Consider the following 22,604-nt stretch of genomic DNA (forward strand, 5'->3'; position numbering starts at 1 on the left):
GCATTCAACATGTCTTCTGAACTTGTTTGACAATGAAGTAGAGGGAGTGTAATATAAAATAGTTGTGAAATCCAGTATGTGTCCCCTCTGTGTTTGAGTCAGTATTTAGAAATAATGCAGGATGTGTCTTTAAAGCCACAAATGCCCTGTTGAGTTCAACACACATTTCACCCTCAAAATAAAGTGATTCAACTGTCCATGTTACATTGAGTCAGTATCTGATACTACATCGTATAATTGATAGTTGATATATCGTGTCATCATATTATTACAAGTGGAGCGAAAAACAAACAGGAGGATACTTTGTAGAAAAAATATCGGCTTCATAAAATCCAGAATGAAGTCTAGCCTACCGTTGAGCGTCTCAGCATTCCTCCCGAAAACAGTCGCCTCCATCCTCCCATAATCTCTCTCCTCTGTTCCCCGCTCCATGTCTGAACGTCACAGCAGAGTCCCAAGTTCCTAAAAGTTGGGCAACGACTGAACATCAAGAATAGTGGACAAGTTACTGCATAGATTTACGGGAGTTTTGTAGAGAAGGTAGGCCGACAGTATTTCGCTATTCTATCTAATAATTTGCAGTTCTTGTATTTTTTTGGTGTGCCACATACTTTCCGCTTGTTTCCAAATGTAGCGCCGCAGCTCGCTATAACTGGACTACTAACATGTAAAACGTATTCATTGTATCTCTATAACTTCCGCTTTATACAATGTAAAATGCGCCCACTGCATGAGTTTGCTTTTGAAAAACATAATGCTTTGAAGTCCTCTCGCGGTTATGGTCTGTCTATCGAACCAAAATCAATGTGATAATGATGTTCCAGTCGAAATGATCACGACGTTGTGGCTTTTGACGTCCTGATGTTTTATACAGGCTTAGTTGCCATATAGGCTACTTTGATTTATATGAATTGATATTGTGCCATGGTAGCAACGATTGCGTACATTTTGTCTTCGCTGTAAACATTTGGCACTGTTGGCGAGAACCCTGCTGTTTTGACACATGGGTGAGGGGGAGGAGCCATTTGGAAGTACACTATATATATACAATAGTATGTGGACACTCCTTCAAATTAGTGGATTTGGCTATTTCAGCAACACCCGTTGCTGACAGGTGTGCACGATCGAGCACACCGCCATGCAATCTCCATAGACAAACATTTACAGTATAATGGCCTAACTGAAAAGCTCAGTGACTTTCAACATGGCACCATCATAGGATGCCACCTTTTCCAACAAGTCAGTCCATCAAATTTCTGCCCTGCTACAGCTGCCCCGGTCAACTGTAAGTGCTGTTATTGTAAAGTGGAAATGTCTAGGAGCAACACAGGCTCAGCTGTGAAGAACAGAACCGCCGAGTGCTGAAGCGCGTAGTACATAAAAAGCGCCTGTCCTTGGTTGCAACTCTCACGACCATGTTCCAAACTGCCTCTGGAAGCAACGTCAGCCCAATAACTGTTTGTCTGGAGCTTCATGAAATGGGTTTCCATGACCGAGTTGCCGCACACAAGCCTAAAATCAACATGCGCAATGCCAAGCGTCGACTGGAGTGGTGTACAGCTCGCAGCCATTGGACCCCGGAGCAGTGGAAATGCGTTCTCTAGAGTGATGAAATACGCTTCAACATCTGGCAGTCCGACAGACGAATCTGGGTTTTTGTGGATGTCAGGAGAACGCTACCTGTCCCAAATAGAACACGTGTGCGGAGTTGAGCGGTTGGAAATCCCGCTCATTTCTCACCTGCGCTCCTGGTCCTTTCCTAAAAACCGCTCCGGGCTCACAGGAAAAAGAATTCCCGCTCCAAATTCGCTCCATTCATTAAAATCACAATTTAACCAACACCCATCTATTTTTGTGACTCCCTGGACCTACCAATTGTTTTTTAAGTATTGAAACTAAACCATATGGATTTTAATTGAAGGTATTTGAATAAACATGAAAAGGTGAATGTTAGAAGTGAACATAATTTCAAATAGCCTACATGTCATATTAAACAGCATATAAACACTTTAAATTGGTGAGGAGACAGACAGGGAGCCTGAGAAGGAACGAAAATGAATTATTTAGGCTATATTATTTCAATTATTTCAAGACTATACGTTAAAAAGAAATGCACTGTGAAGCATTTGCGAATGCGACACAATAGGCTGGTGGGGACATAAAGAGCTCAGCATTTAAACAACATTTCATAGTATTAAATCATTATAGTCTATACATTGCGCATATAGGTTGTGACTTACTTAGAATTAAATACAAATTAAACAGGAAATGACTTAGTGCCTTTGAATTCATTTTTAGAACAAATCTTTAGAAACACGAGTTTGGCCAGTCTGTGTCTTCTGGCTCATATCATGGTGCCTGGAGAGCAGGCCAGAAGCAGAGAATATCCTCTCCACACTTGCAAAGCCACTGGGGATGATAAACACCCTTTTGGCCACTCTTGCCAGGCTGGGCAGAGATGCAAAGTTTTTTTAAACATTTTTTGTATATAGGTAGAGGTTTTTAGGCAAAATAACCCAATCAAAACGGAAAGCTCATTGAACTTGGGAATATGTATAGATAATAAAACGAAGGTGAACGAAACTTTTAAGAGAACAGATTTTTCGTTTATAAATACTTTGCTACAATGACACACTTTGGTTAACGACCCACCTCGTTCCTTTCTTTTAGCATGTGCACGTAGTAAGTACACCATAATGCTTTTGGGATAAGTGTCTTCAGATTCCACAATGATTCGTTGTCGACACTACATCACCGCACTCCCTCTCTTCCTATTGGTTCTCATCTTTGTAAGTCACCTTGATTTAGTAACTGTGTGTTTTACCAGTTTCTTTATGAAAATATTTAGCGAACTCCATGACAGTAGCTAAAGCAAGGGGTTATGCTGGGGCGGGCATGACCTGAGCTCGTGAAGTGAGCACTGCTGGAGCGAAATTGGAGCGGGTGAGAAGGCGAAAGCTCCTATAACTTTGAGAATCTCGCTCCACGCTCCAGTCAAATTAGACATGCTCCACTCTTCGCTCCGCTCTGCTCACATGCTCTGTCCCCAATGCATAGTGCCAAAAACGTATGAAAGCCCTTTCCTGTTTCAGCATGAAAATGCCCCCGTGCACAAAGTGAGGTCCATACAGAAATGGTTTGTCGAGATCAGTGTGGAAGAACTTGACATGCTTGCATAGAGCCCTGACCTCAACCCCATTGAACACCTTTGGGATGAATTGGAACGTTGACTGCGAGCCAGGCCTAATCGCCCAACATCAGTGCCCGACCTCACTAATGCTGTTGTGGCTGAATGGACCCCGCAGCAATGTTCCAACATCTAGTGGAACACCTTCCTAGAAGAGTGGAGGCTGTTATAGCAGCAACAGGCGAACCAACTCCATATTAATGCCCATGATTTTGGAATGAGATGTTCCATGAGCAGGTGTCCACATACTTTTAGTCATGTAGTGTATTTTGAATTCATAGAGATATAACATTTTTAAACGTCACTCATTGGCAAAGTGAAGAACGGTATTCTAACACAGTAGTAGACCTATTATTTTCCAATTACGATGAATACTTCTAAACATATTTCCATATAGGGGTAGGCTTAATATATTACATAATAATTCACCAGGCAAAGTAAATTGTATACCAGTGCCACATGACACAAATGTCCCAAATAATTTCTACCCCATAAATCTGTAGATAACTTCACATTTGTAATGTTAGACCTGCTGATGCAAGACTGTAGGTTACAGTGTCACCAATTTTTTCTTATTTTAGAGTAAGCCACAATAACTGACCTTTTCATACTTATGCCCTCCTATTTTACCTTCATCAAAAGTAATTCCGTACCTAGACATTCAATCCATCAGTTGATGCTTAGGCCTATAGTTTCAACTCAGTGATTGGAGTGACACATTTACTCTGTTTGAGATTTGAGAGAACTGCTCCCATTGCTACACATTGGACTGTAGAGTTATTAGTCAAATTATCTGTTTTTTTCTCTGTTTCTCTTAAAACTTCCCTGGCCAGAGAACAAAATAACAAAATAACAGGAACTGGGTTTTCCATTAGGCTCATTCTATAAACAGAGGTTGTCACCATACATGCATATAAATGTAAATTACAGCTAAAAGTTTCCAAGGTTTTTTTCTAGGCTATATCTGGTGCTTTGCTCTTACCAGGAACTGAATGGCCAAACCCACAGTACTTACAAAAAGGATAAACATTTTAAACAGCTTCAAATCATGATGAAGGGACTTGTATTATCTATGTGGCCATGGTTCTACCTACATACAAAGGCCTCTTTCCCTCTGGCAAAAGCCACTTGAGTGTGTTATTAATGTTTCAGCGAAATACAGAATTATTTTCAGTCCTATTACCAGGGTCTATCTCTCCTCTTCTGTCCTTATCTGTTTTGCTCTGTTCTTTGCTAGTTTCTGTACTGTCCAGTTATAACATCAGCAAATTAGCATCTCACTTCCCAACCTATTCTTCCTTCCTAACATTTAACAAGTATTGAAATTAACTAGGGTTATGTTTTATGATCCTGTTATTAACGTATATTAGGCTAAGAATCAACATCCAAGAATCACTCAGCCTGCTCAGTAATAAGCTGATTATCCCTTCGTAATGACACATTGTAAAAATTGATTTTTACAAGTTCCTATTCTGAATATGCCTGCAGGGCCTACACTCCGTATGTATGAAACACATTGGTAGACACTGACAGACACAGTATGTACAGTACCCTGGGCCATGGTTGTTCACTGAGCCTGTAGCAGCCAGTCGGAGAGCCTTGGGTTGATCTCCTTAGGGCCACATCTGCTCCATCCTGGGAAAAACCCGTCCTTCACCCCGAATGCTCCTGCTAGACCAGCTGCAATCTGCTCCCTAATGCTGTAGAGAGCAGGAAAATCACACCCCACCCGGCAAACTACTTAAAGCTACTCAAGACCTTTAAACACACACATATTGGCCTAGCTCTAGGCCTGTATCTCGTGCTACTCCATTATGTTAACTGTAGCTGCATTTATTATTGAAGTCTGGCTCTAAGATAAGTTTAGCATGACCCCTGTGAGTGAAATTAGCTCAACGCCTTTCACTAAGAGCAGCTGAAAAAAGTGTTTTGGTAGCTAAGAAGCTATTCACTCCACTAAGCTCTTCCTCCTGTTTAAAGCCTTGCATGCTATGCTCGTATCATACACTAAATTACCAAAAGTATGTGGAAACCTGCTCGTCGAACATCTCATTCCAAAATCATGGGCATTAATATGGAGTTGGTCCCCCCTTTGCTGCTAAAACAGCTTCCACTCTTCTGGGAAGGCTTTCCAACAGATGTTGAAACATTGCTGCTGGGACTTGCTTCCATTCAGCAACAAGAGCATTAGTGAGGTCGGCACTGATGTTGGGCGATTAGACCTGGCTCGTAGTCGGCTTTCCAATTCATCCCAAAGGTGTTCAATGGGGTTGAGGTCAGGGCTCTGTGCAAGCCAGTCAAGTTTTTCCACACCGATCTTGACAAACTATTTCTGTATGGACTTCGCTTTGTGCACGGGGGCATTGTCATGCTGAAACAGGAAAGGGCCTTCCCCAAACTGATGCCACAAAGTTGGAAGCACAGATTCGTCTAGAATGTCATTGTATGCTGTAGCGTTAAGATTTCCCTTCACTGAAACAAAGGGTCTTAGCCCAAACCATTATTCCTCCTCCACCAAACTTTAGAGTTGGCACTATTCATTCGGTCAGTAGCGTTCTCCTGGCATCCGCCAAACTCAGATTCGCAGATGGTGAAGCGTGATTAATCACTCCACAGAACGCATTTCCATTGCTCTAGAGTCCAATGACGGCGAGCTTTAAACCACTCCAACCGGCTTGCGTGCGGCGTCTTGGCCATGGAAACCCATTTCATGAATCTCCCAATGAACAGTTCTTGTGCTGACGTTGCTTCCAGAGGCAGTTTGGAAGCAACGTCAGCACAAGAACTGTTCGTTGGGTGACTATTTTATATTGTGTTCTCTAATATTATTGTTTACTGTATATATTTTTCTTCAATTTAATGCAGGAAGTGTTTTCTTTTGTTGATTTTCTGTCCACGTGAGACCTTATCTTTGACCATCCTTGAATATTAACGATTGCTTTGGTTTGGAAGAAATCTGAGCCACTGTTTAGTTTAGGTTCAGTTTAAAGTTGTATTAGTCATCTGTACAGGATACACATGGTATACACGGTTCCTTCTCGACCAAATAATAGAAGAATACGAACATAAAGTAAATGGCTCAGTAGAATAGAATAGACATAAGTATAATACAGGAAGGCACAATTTATAGTGCAATATTTACACATGTATCAGGGAAGGGAGGATGAGGGGCAAGTGTTTAAATTGTGCAGTATTAGCAATAGTAAATAAGAGTCTGGTAGCAGCAGTTGTGATGTGAGTGTGTGTGTGGCACCGTTTAAGTAGATGTCCTGGATGGGTGGGATCACGGCCCCAGTAATGTACTGTGCCATCTTCACCACCCGACTGGCTCCAAGCAGCAAAGTCTAGGCCTTTATCCTTTGTCTCTGTGTGAGTTAATCTCTTAGGCTACATAGCGTGAGTTCATTTCTTTAATCAGTGGAATATTCTTAGTTATCTTTGTCTTTGGGCAAACAGACCAATTAGGCTCCATGCTTTCATTGCTGAGTTGGATGTCCCTTCAGCTGTAATCATAATAAACATCATTACATTATTTGTTGTAACAGCAGGGCCGTCTGGTCCATGAAATCTCCTACTGGACCATTCATTATGAGGAGCTGAGGAGCACAAAAGCATTTCTCAGCCCTCTCCAGTCCTCAAGGTCAGAGTCCACACAGCTTCCCTCTAATAGTCTGCTGTAGCCAGCTGGGATGAGGAAAATGCAGTCTAGCTGTGGCTTCTCTAATCGGCCAAATCAATAAGCCAGATGACAGCTAACCTAGCTCGGAAAGTCTCCTTTGTGTCCCACCTGATAGTTCTCCACATCGTCTTGTTCTTTGTTTTATGTTTTCTCCGTTTTTTTTTTTTTTTTGCTATGCCTTTAGTGTAGATGTGTTTTGTGGCTGACTTTTCAGAATTCTTGAAGGTGCTCATCGGTGTTAGAGATAGGATGAAGAGCGCTATGTACATTTTGTGTTTACTTTGGTATCCAGAGGATGAGACACATAAGTGGGGTTTGATGCACATGGGTGAACACCTCACAGTTGTATGACCTCTGACTCCTTGTATTTTTATTTATTTATTTCACCTTTATTTAATCAGGTAGGCCAGTTGAGAACAAGTTCTCATTTACAACTGGCCAAGATAAAGCAAAGCAAAGCAGTGCAACAAAAACAACAACACAGAGTTACACATAAACAAACGTACAGTCAATAACACAATGGAAAAGAAAAATAGAAAAATCAATGTACAGTGTGTGCAAATGTGGAAGAGTAGGGAGGTAAGGCAGTAAATAGGCCATAGAGGTAAAAAAATACAATTTAGCATTAACACTGGAGTGGTAGATGTGCAGATGATGATGTGCAAGTAGAGATACTGGGGTGAAAAAGAGCAACAGGGTAAGTAATAATATGGGGGTGAGGTAGTTGGGTGTGCTATTTATAGATTGGCTGTGTACAGGTACAGTGATCGGTAAGCTGCTCTGACAGCTGATCCTTAAAGTTAGAGAGGGAGATATAAGACTCCAGCTTCAGAGATTTTTGCAATTCATTCCAGTCATTGACAACAGAGAACTGGAAGGAAAGGCAGCCAAAGGAAGTGTTAGCTTTGGAGATTACCAGTGCAATATACCTGCTGGATCGCGTGCTACGGCGGGGCTTTACCTAGCAAAGACTTATACTTTCTTAGTTCTAAAAACGAAGACTTTCTTAGTTCCAAAAAAATTGTAGAACTAAGAACAGATATATCCCTTGGTTCACTCCGGACTTGACTGCCCTTGACCAGCACAAAAACACCCTGTGGCGTACTGCACTAGCTTCAAATAGTCCCCGCGATAGGCAACTTTTCAGGGAAGTCAGGAACCAATACACACAGTCAGTTAGGAAAGCTAAGGCTAGCTTTTTCAAACAGAAATTTGCATCTTGCAGCACTAATTCCCAAAAGTTTTTAGACACTGTAAAGTCCATGGAGAATAAGAGCACCTCCTCCCAGCTGCCCACTGCACTGAGACTAGGAAACACTGTCACCACTGATAAATCCACAATAATCGAGAATTTCAATAAGAATTTCTCTATGGCTGGCCATGAGAAATCCCCCCCCCCCGATGTTCTGAAAGAGCTGCAAAATCTGGATCCCTACAAATCAGCTGGGCTAGACAATCTGGACCCTCTCTTCCTAAAATTATCCGCCGCCATTGTTGCAACCCCTATTACTAGTCTGTTTAACCTATCTTTCGTATCGTCTGAGATTCCTAAAGATTTTAAAGCGGCCGCAGTCATCCCCCTCTTCAAAGGGGGAGACACTCTGGACCCAAACTGTTACAGACCTATATCCATCCTGCTCTGCCTTTCTAAAGTATTTGAAAGTCAAGTGAACAAACAGATCACCGACCATTTCGAATCCCACCGTACCTTCTCCACTATGCAATCTGGTTTCCGAGCTGGTCACGGGTGCACCTTAGCCACGCTCAAGGTCCTAAACAATATCATAACCGCCATCGACAGTACTGTGCAGCCGTCTTCATCGACCTGGCCAAGGCTTTCGACTCTGTCAATCACCGCATTCTTTGTGGTCCCTGTGCTTGTGTTAAAAATAACCACCCCGATATGTAATTAATATATATTTTTAGTGGTTGGGTAGCTAGACAATATTTTGTTGATTACACACAGTGGTTAATGATATGGTTCTTCACTAATGTTATAAGCATACATAAGCAGAGCCTAATTATGTATCCATTGAAAAGCTATCTGTCTCTCCCTCACGATCCCCCAATGCTTTTGAGAGTAGGCTGAAGTACTCACACAACGATGCTCATTTCCTGGTTGAGAGAGAAATCAAAACCTAACTGTTACTCGTGCCTCATTGTAGTCTTACACCCCCTCTCTCGGCATAATTCAATTTAGTGAATTTACTCAGTTTCGCCCACTTGGTAAAGTGTGTTCATGGGCTTGGCATCTGAGGAGACTGAAGAGAATGCTGCAGGCCTGACTCTCACGGAAGCAGGGGGGGGAGGGTACAAGGCACAAATTCTCCAGTAATGAGAAGCACATCTTCAGTCTGATGCTGTTCAAATCAAACCCCACACCACACTAATGGCTGTCATGGTGTGTCACTGAGACTGGGCCCCATAGCTAGGATAACACAGAGTCTTGTCCTCCGACCTTTTCCCATGGTGATAAGGACTTGGCCAGATGTTTGCAATACACACAAAGCCCCAGCTACACTACTTGAGTGAAGTGTGGTAGAAGGGACTATACAGTAAGTTTACTAGGGCTGACCCCATTTATCCGACTGGTAGATTGTTTGGTCGATAGGCTGTTGGTCGACCGAGATTTCTTTAGTCGGGCATTTGCAAAAAAAATTATCATGGTGCACATGACACCTGTCTGATTCACACCTGTCTCAGTGGACTAATTCATTGCGAAGGCCACGGGGATGGCACAGTCCATCACTCTGAGACATGATACTGAAATTGTATATGGTTATATTATGTAAAAATAATGGTGCAACACTAATGAATCAATTAATTTGTAACAAATGCGCCTTCTCCTGCGTTGAATATGGTCGCTGTCCGCGGTTCTGAAACATAATCTTCAGTGCTCAGTAGAATTGGCTCCTTTCCCTATGATGCTATGTGCATAATAGCAAAATTAACCAGCATATTGGGATTGAGAACAATGTGGTAGAGGCAGCAGCAGCAGAGAGACGAGGAAACAGCTCTTGTTTTAAGCCTTATTCGGACGGGATTAGTTTTACTGGGGGTGGTCGGGTAATGTAATTATGTGTACAAGCACAAAACACCACATCTGTCAATTTTGTTCCGTCTGAATCTGCTATGTCAGTAATTTGTACATGGCAGGAGAGTAAAAATTCCAGACAGAATAACTCCAAGGTCCTCTGATAATACTAGTCCTGTGCGAATCGACATCCCTGTGTTTTGAGAGAAATGTCTACGTTTGGCAGGTGTTGCTCAAGGTTTCAGCAAGAAAACAATATTTAATTTTTTACATTGAAAGAAGTTTTACGAACAGCCTATATATGAACGGCCTACATGTATCAACTTTCCCAGTGAATGCTTTTGTTCATATGTTTTGTGCGTATGAATTGAATATTGCCAAATGCATCAGTAAAAAAATATTGCGCCTATTTATTGTAACCCTTGCTGTTAATAGATCGCAAAGCAGCATAAAACTGACCTAAACGTTTGGAAATTACAAGCTCACTTTCACATCCATTGCCTTAAAATGCATCTCAAGTGCAAGTGCACTGTTTAGCTCACATCTGAAGGCTGGGAGGCATTTAGGACGTCTACTGCGGATCGCACACTTCCTCAATTCAAATATTATGGCAACACTATACCAAAGATGGTTAGGTATTGTTTAGAAACTTGGGAAATAAGCTCGAGCCTCCCCAGCTTCTCCTTCACCCAAATCCAGATAGCAGATGTTCTGAAAGAGCTGCAAAACCTGGACCTGTACAAATCAGCTGGGCTAGACAATCTGGACCCTCTCTTTCTAAAACTATCCGCCGTCATTGTTGCAACCCCTATTCCCAGCCTGTTCAACCTCTCTTTTGTATCGTCTGAGATCCCTAAAGATTGGAAAGCTGCCGCGGTCATCCCCCTCTTCAAAGGGGGTGACACTCTAGACCCAAACTGCTACAGACCTATATCTATCCTGCCCTGCCTCTCTAAAGTCTTCGAAAGCCAAGTTAATAAACAGATCACTGACCATTTCGAATCCCACTGTACCTTCTCCGCTGTGCAATCCGGTTTCCAAGCCGGTCACGGGGGCACCTCAGCCACGCTCAAGGTTCTAAACAATATCATAACCGCCATCGATAAATGACAGTACTGTGCAGCCGTCTTCATCAACCTGGCCAAGGCTTTCGACTCTGTCAATCACCGTCTTATCGGCAGACTCAATAGCCTTTCTCTAATGACTGCCTTGCCTGGTTCACCAACTATTTTGCAGACAGAGTTCAGTGTGTCAAATCGGAGGGCCTGTTGTCCGGACCTCTGGCAGTCTCTATGGAGGTACCACAGGGTTCAATTCTTGGGCAGACTCTTTTCTCTGTATACATCAATGATGTCGCTCTTGCTGCTGGTGATTCCCTGATCCACCTCTACGCAGACGACACCATTCTGTATACTTCTGGCCCTTCCTTGGACACTGTGTTAACTAACCTCCAAACGAGCTTCAATGCCATACAACACTCCTTCCGTGGCCTCCAACTGCTCTTAAACGCTAGTAAAACCAAATGCATGCTTTTCAACCGTTCGCTGCCCGCACCCGCCCGCCCGACTAGCATCACCACCCTGGACGGTTCTGACCTAGAATATGTGGACAACTATAAATACCTAGGTGTCTGGCTAGACTGTAAACTCTCCTTCCAGACTTATATTAAACATCTCCAATCCAAAATCAAATCTAGAATCGGCTTTCTATTTCGCAACAAAGCCTCCTTCACTCACGCCGCCAAACTTATCCTAGTAAAACTGACTATCCTACCGATCCTCGACTTCGGTGATGTCATCTACAAAATAGCATCCAATACTCTACTCAGCAAACTGGATGCAGTCTATCACAGTGCCATCCGTTTTGTTACCAAATCACCTTATAGCACCCACCACTGCGACCTGTATGCTCTAGTCGGTTGGCCCTCGCTACATATTCGTCGCCAGACCCACTGGCTCCAGGTCATCTATAAGTCTATGCTAGGTAAAGCTCCGCCTTATCTCAGCTCACTGGTCACGATAACAACACCCACCCGTAGCACACGTTCCAGCAGGTATATCTCACTGATCATCCCCAAAGCCAACACCTCATTTGGCCGCCTTTCCTTACAGTTCTCTGCTGCCAATGACTGGAACGAATTGTAAAAATTGCTGAAGCTGGAGACTTATATTTCCCTCACCAACTTTAAACATCAGCTATTTGAGCATCTAACCGATCACTGCAGCTGTACACAGTCCATCTGTAAATAGCCCACCCAATCTACCTACCTAATCCCCATACTGTTTTTATTTACTTTTCTGCTCTTTTTGCACACCAGTATCTCTACTTGCACATCATCATCTGCTCAGTTATCACTCCAGTGTTAATCTCCTAAATTGTAATTCTTCGCTACTGTGGCCTATTTATTGCCTACCTCCTCATGCCTTTTGCACACACTGTATATAGACTTTCTTTTTTTCTACTGTGTCATTGACTTGTTTATTGTGTTATTGGCTTGTTTATTGTTTATTCCATGTTATTCCATGTGTAACTCTGTGTTGTTGTCTGTGTCACACTGCTTTGCTTTATCTTGGCCAGGTCACAGTTGTAAATGAGAACTTGTTCTCAACTAGCCAACCTGGTTAAATAAAGGTGAAATGAAAAATAAAAAATGAAATAAAAATCATTGTAGCCCTGTTATCGCCTGGACTTGTTGAAATATCTTCACGCCTAGAAAAAACCTCCAGGCTTCCATCATAACTGTCAATTTATTGGAAAAAAAGAAAGAATTACAGGGGGCAGTTTGGAGCAAATGAAACCTGTCCGAATCGTCCTCAGGTACAGTATAACGGACATTCTGGGGTAACAATTACGTAACCAACGTTCTCTAGTAATACTAGTCCCGTGCAATTAGGGACTTAGCCTAATTGTCTAAGAAAATTGCGGAGAGAGCAAACCTCAATTTAATTAGGTCTATAATCAACAGCCTAACTGTTAAATGTGCCTGGCTTTATAAATCATCCATATAGTGCATTCGGAAAGTATTCAGACCTCTTGACTTGTTCCACATTTTGTTACATTACAGCCTTATTCTAAAATATATATATTTTTTAATCCTCAGCAATCTACACACGATACCCCATAATGACAAAGCAAAAACAGATTTTTAGATATTTTTGCAAATGTAGCGATTGCAGCGATTACAACCTCGAGTCTTCTTGGGTATGACTCTACAAGCTTGGCACACCTGTATTTGGGGAGTTTCTCCCATTCCTCTCTGCAGATCCTCTCAAACTCTGTCAGGTTGGATGGGGTGTCACTGCACAGCTATTTCCAGGTCTCTCCAGAAATGTTCGATTGGGTTCAAGTCCAGGCTCTGGCTGGGCCAGCGTTGTCTTAGCTGTGTGCTTGGGGTCATTGTCCTGTTGGAAGGTGAACCTTCGCCCCAGTCTCAGGTCTTGAGTTCTCTGGAGCAGGTTTTCATCAAGGATCTCTCTGTACTTTGCTCCGTTCATTTTTCCCTCGATCCTGACGAGTCTCCCTGCCCCTGAAAAACATCCCCACAGCATGATGCTGTCACCACCATGCTTCACGTAGGCAGGGTGGCAGGTTTCCTACAGACGTGACGCTTGGCTTTCAGGTGAAAGTTTCATCAGACCAGAGAACCAGAGAATCTCGGTTTGGCTGGGCGGCCAGTTCTAGGAAGAGTCTTGGTGGTTCCAAACTTCTTCCGTTTAAGAATGATGGAGGCCACTGTGTTCTTGAGGACACTCAATTCTGCAGAAAGTTTTTGTTACCCTTCCCCAGATCTGTGCCTCGACACAATCCTGTCTCGGAGCTCTACTGACAATTCCTTCGACCTCATGGCTTGGTTTTTGCTCTGACATGCACTGTTAACTGTGAAACCTTATATAGACAGGTGTGTGCCTTTCCAAATCATGTCAAATCTATTTAATTTACAATCAAGTTGTGGAAACATCTCAAGGATGATCAATGGAAACAAGATGCACCTGTCACATCCTGACCATAGAAAGATGTTATTTTCTATGGTAGAGTAGGTCAGGGCGTGACAGGTTTTTCTCTCTCTATGTTTTCTATTTCTATGTTTAGGTTCTAGTTTTGTATTTCTATGTTGGGGTTTTGTTTGGGATGATCTTTAATTAGAGGCAGCTGGTCCTCGTTGTCTCTAATTGGAGATCATACTTAAGTAGGGGTTTTTCCACCTGGGTTTTGTGGGTGATTCATTTTGAGTTGTGTATGTGTTCATCTCTGCATCACGGTTTGTTGTTTTTTCATTCAGTGTATTTATGTTTTGCATAGTTTCACAGTATAAATAAAATGTGGAACGACACACACGCTGCACTTTGGTCTGCTCATTCCTACGACAACTGTGACAGAATCACCCACCACAATATGACCAAGCAGCGTGGTATGGACCAGTGGACTTTTGAAGAGATTAGGAAGAGTATATCCTGGACTTTGGAAGGAATAGTGGCAGGAGACAAGAGCCTGCCAGGGAAGCAGGCGGAAGCAGCGAAGGAGGGACAGCTACGAAGTCAGGAAGGAAGGCCACAGAAACCCCAATAAAACATTTTTTTTGGGGGGGGGCACATGGAGCAGTCGGCAGACCCGAGGAGGGAACCAGAGCCAATCCAGGAGAAAAGAGATATGGGAGAGTTGTTGAGTTGGTGGAGGATGCACAGATTTTTCCCAAAGGAACGTGTTATCAGTTTGGTCACCTGAGTCAGCTCCCCGTACTCGCCCTGAGGTGCGTGTTACCAGTCTGGCGCCACCTGTACCTGCTCCACGTACCCGGCCTCCAGTGAGTCTCTCCAGTCCGGTGTGTCCTGTTCCTGCTCTCCGTACTCGCCCTGAGGTGCGTGTTACCAGTCTGGCGCCACCTGTGCCAGCCCCACGCATCAGGCCTCCGACGACAGTTCCCAGTCCAGAGCTTCCGGCGACAGTTCCCAGTCCAGAGCTTTCGGTGACGTCCCCCAGTCCGGAGCCTCCAGCGATGTTCCCCAGTCCGGTGAGACCTGTTCCAGCTCCACGTAAGAAGCCTCCAGTGATGATCCATGGTCCGAAGCCTCCAGTGATGATCCATGGCACGAAGCCTCCAGTGATGATCCATGGCCCGGAGCCTGTAGTGATGATCCATGGCACGAAGCCTCCAGTGATAATCCATGGCCCGGAGCCTCCAGTGATAAACCATGGCAAGAAGCCTGTAGGGAAGATCCATGGCGGGGGTTACGCCCTGAACCGGAGCCACCTCCTTTGTGGGAGGATCCGCTGGATGATAGGGTTCTGGGTACTGCACCAGAGCCGCCATAGACAAGTTACCCACCCTGCCCTCCCTTTTTTTTGGGGGGGGGGTTTGTTGCTGTTTTGTCTAGGTGCGGTCGGAGTCCGCACCTTTGGGGGGGGTACTGTCACGTCCTGACCATAGAAAGATGTTATTTTCTATGGTAGAGTAGGTCAGGGTGTGGCAGTTTTTTTCTTCTATGTTTTCTATTTCTATGTTTAGGTTCTAGTTTTGTATTTCTATGTTGGTGTTTTGTTTAGGATGATCTCCAATTAGAGGCAGCTGGTCCTCGTTGTCTCTAATTGGAGATCATACTTAAGTAGGGGTTTTTCCACCTGGGTTTTGTGGGTGATTCATTTTGAGTTGTGTATGTGTTCATCTCTGTGTCACGGTTTGTTGTTTTTTCATTCAGTCTATTTATGTATTGCATAGTTTCACAGTATATATAAAATGTGGAACGACACACATGCTGCCCTTTGGTCCGCTCATTCCTACGACAACCGTGACAGCACCTGAGCTCAATTTCGCATCTCATAGCAAAGGGTCTGAATACTTATGTAAATACATTATTTTTTTTTTAAATGTTATTAGCAAAATTTCTAAAAAACAGTTTTCGCTGCAACTAAATGGCTGTAATGATGTTGCAGCTTCATCATGGACAGCCCAATAAACACTTGCTGTGCTGTGATGCCTTTTCACTGCAGTAGGGAGGAGAGCGAGACACCGTGGGCCAGTCACACGGGTACTCGCTGTAATTTTTTTTAACACGGTGTGACCATCGGGCTCTTTCTTGAGTCATTTGTATGTCTTAATAATTTAATCAATCAGTGTGTTTAAAGCATCAGACAAGCTCAGTGCATATCTAGTTGGTTTTATTCAAACACATAGGGTATGTCTGCCTCGATATTTCTATATGTCTGTTTATACATTTACACCAATCGATTGGTCGAAAGAACCGGACAACTCTCGGTTGACCAAGATTTTTTCTTTAGTCGGAAACAGCCCTAAAGTGTACCAAGTATGGATGCCACTGCTGCCAACTAGCTCTTTATGAATGTGCCAGGAAGCTGCCAACTAAGAAAAAAGTTTGTGATTTAGCTACTCTTCTGTGAGACATTGAAAAGTATGAGAGATACCACCGTCTTGTTTTTCATGCCGTGAGCTGAAAGGGATTCTAGGCCAGTGTTTGAGGGGAGTGTGAGAGACCTTTGATATCTGAGAACCATATACCCTCTGAAAGGATCAAGACAAAATGATTTACCGTAAATTCCGGACTATAAGCAGCAACTTTTTTGCCAGGCTTTGAACCTCGTGGCTTAAACAATGACGCGGCTAATATATGGATTTTTCCCGCTTAACATTTTTTTTTCTCTCCAAAAAAACACATTCTGTGACGTGCTCAGTTTTTTGGTGGCATGAAGCTTTCATTAGACCAATGAAATTGCCGAACGGGTTAAGGTCAAACAACTTTTTTGTTTACTGTTTAGATTAAATCGAGCGCTCTCAAACTTCCCATCATTCTGATTACGGTAGTCATTTTGTCACCCTCATCATGGCAAAGACACGGAGAAATGCATATGATGCAGCTTTCAAGTTGAAGGCGATTGATCTGGCTGTTGGAAAAGGAAATAGAGCTGCTGCACGGGAGCTTGGTCTTAATGAGTCGATGATAAGACGTTGGAAACAGCAGCGTGAAGAATTGACTCAGTGCAAAAAGACAACTAAAGCTTTCTGCTAATTTTAAATTTTTTGTTACAAGCCGTGTTTCGTTAAAGCCTATTTATTTTTGTTACAAGCCGTGTTTCGTTAAAGCCTGTGTAAAGTTAATTTGTTTCAATATACCGGTAGGCACCTGCGGCTTATAGACATGTGCGGCTTATTTATGGTCAAAATAATTCTTTTTTTTTAAATTCAGTGGGTGTGGCTTATATTCAGGTGCGCTTAATAGTCCTGAAATTACGGTAAGTCAATATATGTGTGACTGCTTTGATGCCTGTTTTAGCTGGAATGGACTAATGTTTTGTCAGAAATGGTTTCAAACCAAAGGCTTATGGGATCTGCCCTGAATCCGATGATGGGTCAGTAAATGTCTGGAAATAATTGTTTTATATGATATATATATATATACATGAAAAGATGATTTTTTTTTTATGATGAAATTGCACCTTTTCCTTTTCAGTAAATGTCTGACCAGTGAGTGAATCACCAACATGCATGTGTCAGTCAAAATCAACTACACATGCACATACCTGGACTTTTTGTTACTTTCACACACAGAAACTAGTATTGCTACTATACAAATGATTCATATTCACCATTGATTGTCAGAAAGACCACTGAATGACAGGGGTTAAGAGTGGAATGCAAAGGAATTATAAACATTTGGTTGTTGTTACATTGTATGAGGTAGGCCTATGTGCTGTGTTGGATTGAGCAAGATCATAGATCTAAAGGTACTTCCGGCGCCGACAAAGATGGCCGCCTCGCTTCGCGTTCCTAGGAAACTATGCAGTATTTAGCTTTTTATGTGTTATTTCTTACATTGTTACCCCAGGTAATCTTAGGTTTTACTACATACAGTCGGGAGGAACTATTGGATATAAGAGCAACGTCAACTCACCAACATTACGACCAGAAATACGACTTTCCTGAAGTGGATCCTCTGTTTGGCCCACCACCCAGGACAATGGATCGGATCCCAGCCGGCGAGCCAAAACAACGGCGCCGCAGAAGACGGGGCAGACGGAGCGATCTTCTGGTCAGGCTCCGTAGACGGGCACATCGCGCACCGCTCCCGAGCATACTACTCGCCAATGTCCAGTCTCTTGACAACAAGGTAGACGAAATCTGAGCAAGGGTAGCATTCCAGAGAGACATCCGAGACTGTAACGTTCTTTGTTTCATGGAAACATGGCTCACTGGAGACACGCTATCTGAGTCAGTACAGCCACCTGGTTTCTTCACGCATCGCGCCGACAGAAACAAGCATCTCTCTGGCAACAAGAAGGGTGGGGGTGTATGCCTTATGATTAACGAGACGTGGTGTGAGCATAACAACATACAGGAACTCAAGTCATTTTGTTCACCTGACTTAGAATTCCTCACTATCAAATGCCGACTCTATGTAAACTGGAAACCACATATCCTGAGGCTGCATTTATTGTAGCTGGGGATTTTAACAAGGCTAATCTGAAAACAAGGCTCCCCAAATTCGATCAGCATATCGGTTGTGCTACCAGGGCGGGCAAAACCCTAGACCACTGTTATTCTAACTTCCGCGACGCATATAAGGCCCTCCCCCGCCCTCCCTTTGGAAAAGCTGACCACGACTCCATTTTGTTGCTCCCAGCCTATAGACAGAAGCTAAAACAGGAAGCTCCCGCCCTCAGGTCTGTTCAACGCTGGTCCGACCAATCTGATTACACGCTTCAAGATTGCTTCGATTACGTGGACTGGGAAGTGTTCCGCATTGCTGCGAACAACAACATTGACGAATACGCTGACTCGGTGTGCGAGTTCATTAACAAGTGCATCGGTGATGTCGTACCAACAGCGTCTATTAAAACATTCCCCAACCAATAACCATGGATTGATGGCAGCATTCGCGCAAAACTGAACGCGCGAACCACTGCTTTTAATCAGGGCAAAGTGACAGGAAACATGACCGAATATAAACAGTGTAGCTATTCCCTCCGCAAGGCAATCAAACAAGCTAAGCGTCAGGACAGAGACAAAGTGGAGTTGCAATTCAACGGATCAGACACGAGAGGTATGTGGCAGGGTCTACAGTCAATCACGGACTACAAAAGAAAAATCAGCCCCATCGCGGATCACGATGCCTTGCTCCCAGACAGACTAAACTTTTTTGCTCGCTTTGAGGACAATACAGTGCCACTAACACGGCCCGCTACCAAAACCTGCGGGCTCTCCTTCACTGCAGCCAAGGTGAGTAAAACATTTAAACGTGTTAACCCTCGCAGATGGCATCACCGGCCTTGTCGTCAGAGCATGCGCAGACCAGCTGGCTGGTGTGTTTACAGACATATTCAATCAATCCTTATCCCAGTCTGCTGTCCCCACATGATTCAAGAGGGCCACCATTGTTCCTGTTCCCAAGAAAGCTAAGGTAATTGAGCTAAACAACTATTGCCCCGTAGCACTCACTTTCGTCATCATGAAGTGCTTTGAGAGACTAGTCAAGGATCATATCACCTCCACCCTACCTGACACCTTAGACCCACTCCAATTTGTTTACCGCCCCAATAGGTCCACAGATGACGCAATCGCAATCACACTGCACACTGTCCTAACTCATCTGGACAAGAGGAATACCTATGTAAGAATGCTGTTCATCGATTACAGCTCAGCATTTAACACCATAGTACCCTCCAAACTCGTCATTAAGCTCGAAACCCTGGGTCTCGACCCTGCCCTGTACAACTGGATCCTGGACTTTCTGACGAGCCGCCCCCAGGTGGTGAGGGTAGGAAACGACATCTCCACCCCGCTGATCCTCAACTCTGGGGCCCCACAAGGGTGCGTTCTCAGCCCTCGTCTGTGCTCTCTGTTCACCCATGACTGCGTGGCCATGCACGCCTCCAACTCAATCATCAAGTTTGCAGACGACACTACAGTGGTAGGCTTGATTACCAACAACGACGAGATGACCTACAGGGACGAGGTGAGGGCCCTCGGAGTGGGGTGTCAGGAAAATAACCTCACACTCAACGTCAACAAAACAAAGGAAATGATCGTGGACTTCAGGAAACAGCAGAGGGAGCACCCCCCATCCACATCGACGGGACAGTAGTGGAGAAGGTGGAAAGTTTTAAGTTCCTCGGCGTACACATCACGGACAAACTGAAATGATCCACCCACACAGACAGCGTGGTGAAGAAGGCGCAACAGCGCCTCTTCAACCTCAGGAGGCTGAATAAATTTGGCTTGTCACCAAAAACACTCACAAACTTTTACAGATGCACAATTGAGAGCATCCTGTCGGGCTGTATCACCGCCTGGTACGGCAGCTGCTCCGCCCATAACCGGAAGGCTCTCCAGAGGGTAGTGAGGTCTGCACAACGCATCACCGGGTGCAAACTACCTGCCCTCCAGGACACCTACACCACCCGATGTCACAGGAAGGCCAAAAAGATCATCAAGGACAGCAACCACCCGAGCCACTGCCTGTTCACCCCGCTAACATCCAGAAGGCGAGGTCAGTACAGGTGCATCAAAGCTGGAACCGAGAGACTGAAAAACAGCTTCTATCTCAAGGCCATCAGACTGTTAAACAGCCATCAGTAACATTGAGTGGCTGCTGCCAACATACTGACTCAACTCAAGCCACTTTAATAATGGGAAAATTTATGTAATTAATTTATCACTTGCCACTTTATATTATTTATATTAGATAATGTTTACTTAACCAACATTATTCATCTCATATGTATATACTGTACGCCATACCATCTACTGCATCTTGCCATCTTGATGTAATTAGATGTATCACTAGCCACTTTAAACAATGCCACTTTATATAATGTTTTCATAACCTACATTACTCATCTCATATGTATATACTGTACTCTATACCATCTACTGCATCTTGAAATCCTGATATAATGTATCACTAGCCACCTTAAGCAATGCTGCTTTATATGTTTTCATACTCTACAATACTCATCTCATATGTATATACTGTACTCCATACCATCTATTACATCCTGCCTATGCCGTTCACTCATTTATATATTTTTATGTACATATTCGTATTCATTCCTTTACACTTGTGTGTACAAGCTAGTTTTTGTGGAATTGGTAGATTACTTGTTAGATATTACTGCATGGTTGGAACTAGAAGCACAAGCATTCCTCTACACTCGCATTAACACCTGCTAACCATGTGTATGTGACAAATAAATTTGATTTGATGTTCTTGCTCACGTGTTCCTGACATGTTTTTCTCCTGTATTAGACCTGTAATTCCCCATCAGAAATTGGATGAATGGCCATTGTGCTCCTGTGACACATGGCTTCTGCTCATTCTCACACTCTCATGTACCTGAAATGGAAAGGAATTTCTATACTTGGTGAACCATGAGAGAGGCCTATTTAGTGAGGGGATTTTAAGCCTTTCTTTATAATAAGGTTAGGCCTAGTGATGGGATTTCTGCCAATGCCAGAAATAGACAATTTGATATTGAACTTGACCATTTGATGCCTAGTGTAGTGTCTGTTTGAGAGTGTTTATGAGAGGCTAATCAAAGTAAAGGAAGGAAATCTTTAACTTGGTTGCTCTTGCCATTCTGTGGCTGCCTTTTGTGTGTTGGAGCTGACGATTGACATGCCTTCTGTCCCACCCGACTTTGACTTCCCCGCTGTATCTTTGTTATGGGTTGGGCTCACCATGCCAGTTATGTTGCAAAGGCTCTTTTTTCCTTTTGATTTTGTGTTGCAATGACTTTATGTCTGTATGTGTGTGAGGGAGTGGTGTGATGAGAACGCTGCTGTTAATAAACACACAAAGCAATTGTGTGTGTGTGTACATGAATATCCGTATGGGGCAGAGCATCCGTTCCTGGGTCTCACCATCTGGTTCTGTGTAGCGTTTGACTGAGGCGTTAATCATTGGGGCATAAGGCTCTCTGCAGTCTGACTACAGCTGGAAACATGGACCTATGGATGTCCCACCAATATCGAGCCACAGCCAAACTCTGGGTCACTCTTTCTGAAGACAGATCTGTGTGAGGTCGCGGCCCTACACTCCCAGCATACCTAACAGAAACATCTAGAAGGGTTACACATGTGCACCACGACTCTCAATCCCAGGAACTTCACACAGATCCCGGCAAACACATGTTGAAGTGTTCCCCAATGCATCAGAGATATACAGATTCCATTCAGCAGTGGACTCTTATGAATGCATCTCTGGTATAGGCCTATGAGTGCTGTCTGTTGGGTCTGTAATAGGTAGTGAGTTATCAAAATGGTGGCCTGTTTTTTCCCAGCAGCTTAACTAATGTCCTGCAGTGAGGCTCCTTTTCACAGAGAAATCACACTGATAAGTGTTGTCTTTCTCTGGGGCCAACAGTACTCCTTCATTGTCACCGTCTCTCATGGGCTCTCCCAAACTAACAAGCTATCTATTTAGAGCAAGCAGAGAACAATATAGCTGGTTACTTGCAAGGCAATCTCTAAGAATGTAAGCCAGGATCTGTGCTTAAGCTAATGAATGTGCAGAGCTGCGTTTTAGCATCAGAATCATGTATTTAACGTAGGTTAATTTGCTATGGGAACACACAATGAGTGATTGATCCTTCCTCTGTCCAGCGACTCATCTATAATGTGGGTGAAATTTAAGTTTTATTGGGTCCTTCCTCTCAATGCCAAGAGGAGTAGCTCTTCTAGCCTATTTCTGACATGG

At 43.6% G+C, this 22,604-nt stretch overlaps 1 protein-coding gene across 1 annotated transcript in view; it reads left to right on the plus strand.

The window, feature by feature from the left end:
- The first annotated feature begins 423 nt into the window (after positions 1-423).
- LOC106561359 (solute carrier family 45 member 3) overlaps positions 424-22,604 on the plus strand; it is a 72,068-nt gene continuing 49,887 nt past the window's right edge. The window contains exon 1 of the mRNA XM_014125222.2: positions 424-540. The gene's annotated coding sequence lies outside the window, so the exon portion shown is untranslated. The remainder of the gene's footprint in view (positions 541-22,604) is intronic.

This window comes from Salmo salar, chromosome ssa10 (genome assembly GCF_905237065.1).
Source record: "Salmo salar chromosome ssa10, Ssal_v3.1, whole genome shotgun sequence".
NCBI lineage: Eukaryota > Metazoa > Chordata > Actinopteri > Salmoniformes > Salmonidae > Salmo > Salmo salar.